We start from the raw sequence: 5,608 nt of genomic DNA on the forward strand, positions 1-5,608 counted from the left end.
TTGAATATTGATATATGATGATTTATTATGGATTGATGATGATATGATGATGATAATGATTGATTGTGTGAATTGAAAAGTGAATAGTGATAATATGTGTGATGTTGAGATTGATGAAATGGTAATGTGGTTGGAAAAATGTGGAAGGGGATTGATTATAATGTGATATATGTGATATTGAGGTTGAGAATAATATGTGAAGGAAAATATGGTAAGTTGGGTGTAATATGACATAAAGGGTAAATTTTGGTGGAAAATGGACTTTGAAATGGTTTTAGTTGATTTTGGATGGTTTAAGTTGTGAAATTGAGGAATGTGGTAAATTGTGAACTTTTGGTAAAAAGAAAATTCTGGTGAACTTTGTCTGATAAAAACTTTTGACTCAGTTTTCAAAATTGGTTGAAAATTGTATGAAATTAAAGCTTATTGAAAACTCTTCGAAACGATATAAAATTGTAAGATTTCGAATTTGGAAGAGGAAGTTATGATCAAACAAAGATTGGTGTTAAAATCTGAAATTTTACAAAGTTGCAGAATTTTATGATTTCTGGTATGTGCGCACGCACACCTCTGAGAAAATTTTAACCTGTGTGCACGCACAGACCTATGCGTACACACACACAGAGGCAGGAAATCTGTTTACAGTGCTAGCATAGCTTATGCGCGTACATACCAATGAGAATTTGCAACCTGTGCGTACGCACAGCCCTGTGCACACGCACACGTTGGGAAGGCCAGTCTGTTGAGGGCGCTAGCACAAGTTGTGCTAGCGAACAGACATTGTGAAATTTGGTACCTGTGCGTACGCACACCTCTATGCGTACGCACACATTTTAAAACTTCTCCATGGTGTGCGCGCGCACACCCCTGTGCGTACGCACACGCCCTGTTTCTCAAATTTTAACTTTGTTTTCAACTATTCCTCCTTTCCAACAAGATTGTAAGCTTCTATAACACCATTTTAAGACTATTGGGCCTAGTTTTGGGCATTTGAAACATGGGAAATAATCTAAGGGTTTTAGTTGATATTCTTATGAAAAATTAGAAAAACGGAGGATTAGGTTTCTCGTGTACTGAGGATGGTTTGATGGTATGAGAAGAATGATTGATATGTGAGATGAGAACTGATGAACGGATGAGTTCGGAATAAAGATTGAGTTGACAGTAGTTGAGCTAAGTCGAGGACTCGGTTTGAAAATGTTGATTGGACAGTGGTTGAGATGAGTCGAGGACTCGAATGTTCAATTATGATTCATTGATGAGTTGAAAATGTTTTCTGAAAAACCACTGAACTACTGTTTTATATTGAGATTATGAGACGCTATGCGCCCGGCAGGGATGGTGGTTGGATCCCGCATGTCGAGGTAACGGCGGTGGCGTAAGGGCGGTGGTTCGTCCCACTTGCGTTGATATCTGAGGTCCGTCGCAAGAGTATCCCGCTCGCATCCCTTCGGATCACTAGAGTGTGCAGGCACAAAACCCTGGACGATGATCTGAGCACCATATCTCGGTGGTTCCCAATTATGATTTCGAAGGGTGACATCTCCATGGAGATGTGTCGGGTTGGCAGTTGAACCGACAATGTGATATCACAGCCAATAGTGCAATCATTCATCATGTGCATCTTCTACCTGTTTGTTTGCTTTGCCGACTTGTAATTGTATGCTTATTTGCATAACATGCCTAATTGCTACTTGAATTACTTGCCTTACATGTCAATACTTGTGTTTTACTTGCATTGTATATAATTGTGCTTTCTACTGGGATTGAGGAGGTTCAGAAGGCAGTGGTGATGGGATCGCATGGAGGATAGGTTGGTGAAGCCTGTAGGACAGCAGTGTTTGGATAGAATAGAAACTCCCTAAGATAGAGAACCCTGTTTATTTTATGTTAAGGTCTTATATATGTTTATGCTTTACTGTTTTAGTTATGCCTTAAGATTTGAAATCTTGTGATGGATATGAAGTCTAGGATTGCCTTTGGCGTCCCAGAGTCTTATATCCTTCATCACTGGGTACTGTTACCATACTGAGAACTTCCGGTCTCATACCATATTTCTGTTGTATTTTTCAGATGCAGGTCACAACCCACCTCCGTGAGTTGCTTGGATGGTGACAGAAGCGGAGGATCCTATTACTCTTGGAGTCTTTTTGGTTTATTTTGTTTATATATCTCTCATTTTGTATTTTGTTTTTGGCCTAGAGGCATGTATTGGGAGAACAAAACTTGTATAAGCTCTTTTTACTATCAGGTTTCTGTTACTCTGTATATATGACTAGCCGGCTTAAACTCCACGAGTCGTGGCTACATTATTATGATATTATACTCCTTATCTTTTGTTATATCACATCTGTTTCTTGTGCTCTAAGTTAGAAGCATCGTTAGTACGTTTTACGTGTTTAAATCCTGTTTTTGAGCTATATCCTTCATCAGACTTCTAGATTATATTAATTCTCTCTATATACTATATGTATAAGCTTAGAACTATCGTAATCTCTGATTAACCTTTGCTTTACGACGCGAGGTAAAGCTTAGGCTAATTGGGGTGTTACATTTAGTGGTATCAGAGCGGTTCGTCCTCGTGAACCTGAGGGATGTACCGATTATGCTTCATTGCATACTCTGTGTCATTTTTCTTTCATGCTATTTAGGTTATCTTCTTGATATTTCATAGCATTCTTGTTTGTCAGTGCCTTTTTGGGATAATTGAAGCACTAGACTTTTGATATTGAGACTGATCACCTTGATATCGACTGTTTGGTGTAAACAGGAACCCTAATGGCTATTCGCGGGCAAGGTCAGTCACCTATATGGAGAGATTGTGAGGGCAACCCGCCGATAGACAATCACACTAAACTCATGGCAGCGATAACTAACTTAGCTAACACGATTCAAGTGGGCACTGCTATGGCTATTCATGCTATGCGACGGACAAGGCGATCAGCCGGGAACGAAAATGGAGAAGGTGCTGAGGACAACTTGGGTGATGTTCTGAGAACTCTAGCTGCTTTTCTGAAAGCTGATCTGCCAATTTTCAATGGATCGATAAATCCTGTTGAAGCAGATAACTGGTTCCAACCTGTGGAGCGGATCTTGCGAACTCAACATGTACCGTATGACAAGTTTGTGGAATATGCTATTTATCAACTGTTGGAGAAGCTCAACAATGGTGGCAGGGAGAGCGCCGACTACTACACCAACAAAATGTAGACATTAGATGGGCGTTATTCCAGGAAGCTTTCTACAAAAAGTACTTACATGAGTCAATAAGGGAGGCCAGAGAATTGGAGCTCTTACAGCTGAAGCAAGGGTCCATGACTATAGCTGAATACACCAGTAAGTTTGAGGAACTCTGTAGGTTCTCGAGAATATGTTAAGGTACTCTTGAGTCCTATGAGGGCTGGAAATGTGTCAAATACGAAGTAGGGCTGAAGGAAGATATCATGTGTGTTGTGGCCCCATTGGAGATTAGGAGAATATCTGAATTGGTGGACAAGGCAACAATTGTTAAAGATTATGTCAAGGAGGTGACTTTGGAGAGAGATGTTCGTAGTGGTACCAGTAGCAAAGGTCATGGAAAGTATTTTCCACCCAGAGGCCAGATCTTCAAAAGGAACGGACATGCCACTCAGCATCCTCGAGGTCAAAGAAACTTCAGACGAAACAACAAAGCCCAGCTTCACCAGGCAAAAGGAAATGGTCGATGTTATACTTGTGGCGTGTTTGGACATATTGCCAGGGATTGCCGACGTGGGAAAAATTAGAATGCGAGTCAAAACCAATAGTAAAGTCGTGTATCCGCTGTGAATTCCCTACGCGGCTGCTTGAGATAAGAGGTAAGTGTATAATTGGTTATATAACTTTAACTGTATTGTGCGACTTTAGGACCAAACTCACTTGTGCGCTTAGAGTGAGGCCGCTAGAGTTGAGGGAACTTAGGGACATTTCTGGTTAGCGTGGGTAAATAATCTAATTCTTAAAGACCAAAGAATCAGAGTAACGCTGCTAGAGCACTGTGATCTTAATGACGATGTGAGGTCTTATACGAATGAAGGCCTAACACATCCTTGCGAACCAAATTACCTTTTTCCTTTATAAATTACCTTAGAGTCCTTTATTTTGAAATCCCTCTTGGTGAATAAATTGAACCTTGCCCAATCCTATTTTTTGTTTGCACATATCCTTACGCGAACCTTGTACTCCTTAATGTATGCCTGAACATGTACTGTTAGGTTGAACCGCCTTTATTGAAGGGCTCTTAATACTCTTAAAATCAGTAAAGACCTAATTTGATTCAATTTGCTGTATTATTTCCCCTAAAGATTCTTAATTTGGTATTCCTTCCTTGAGGTGCACTCTATTTTCCTTTTTGGTGTATTTTCTTATTTTCTACAACCTTCTTAGATCATAAAATAATGCGTCTTTTCAAATTTGTATGGATACCATTAGAAATTATTTACCCTCTTCTAAACTTGGTATTCCTTCAAATAACTCGAGTTCATTTCAACATCGTATGCAATTTTTAGATGCAATCATCGATATGTTAGTTCTTTAGGACACGAATTATAAATCCGAAGGACAAAACTTGCGAGTGTGCGATATTGGGAAGAGTTGTGAAGCCTTACTTTTGCAAATGGCATTACCTATGACTAAATTGATACACAAAGATGCTCCATTGGCTCAAACGATGAATTGTAATTCTTCTTGAACTTAAAAGAACGATTAGCTACATCACCGGTGCTTGTGTTATGTGAACCTCAGGAATTAGTTAGGATCTACGATAACGCCTCGTTGAAAGTCTTGGAGTGCATATCGACGTAGCATTAAGAGGTAATGGTTGGTACGTCGCGATGGTTGAGGCCATACGAAGTGAAGTCTCTAACTCACGATCTGGAGCCTACTGCGTTTATACTTGTATTGAAGATGTGGAGCAAGGAGGAACTACCACCACGGAGAAGAAAGTAATTACTAAAGTACTACAATTTTGAGTTAAACTATCACCCAGGAATTTTCGCACTTGAAATTGCTTTTTACGTGTATATTATAGGCTGGTTAATAGAGTATTTGATACGTGGTGAATTATAGAGTGGAGAAGTAACCAGAAGAGAATAAAATAAGTGAGAATGAATTTTAGGCTTGAATTTTTGCTGAGTCTAACATTAGATTTTAGTTATGATAAGTAGAAGTCCATTAATTGCTTAGTAGGTTTAACGAAGGTTGAATTGTATACATTAATAAAATTGAAAATGAATTGAATGATTAGATGTGAAACAAATGGTAAGGTGGTATTGTAGGTCTTGGAGTTTTGTCAAATGAGTAAAGAAAATGAAGAACAGAATATTTAGGTGTTTGAAATGATTAAGTGTGTTATGAGTGCGATTGAGTAGATTGTATTAAAATTGTAACTAGTATAAGAACTGTTGCCAGACTTTGAAAGTGTTGAATAATTGGAAATTGATGGATATTGAAATTGGAGCTGTAGAAAAATTGTTTAAGACTCGAATTAGGCATAGAGACCCTATAAAGCACTAAATTATCACATAATCTTAGGATGAGCATAAACACTATTTGGGTCAAGTTGAGAAAGTTTAGAAGTAAGCCTAGGATT

This window comes from Arachis hypogaea, chromosome 3 (genome assembly GCF_003086295.3).
Source record: "Arachis hypogaea cultivar Tifrunner chromosome 3, arahy.Tifrunner.gnm2.J5K5, whole genome shotgun sequence".
In the NCBI taxonomy this organism is placed as follows: Eukaryota; Viridiplantae; Streptophyta; class Magnoliopsida; order Fabales; family Fabaceae; genus Arachis; species Arachis hypogaea.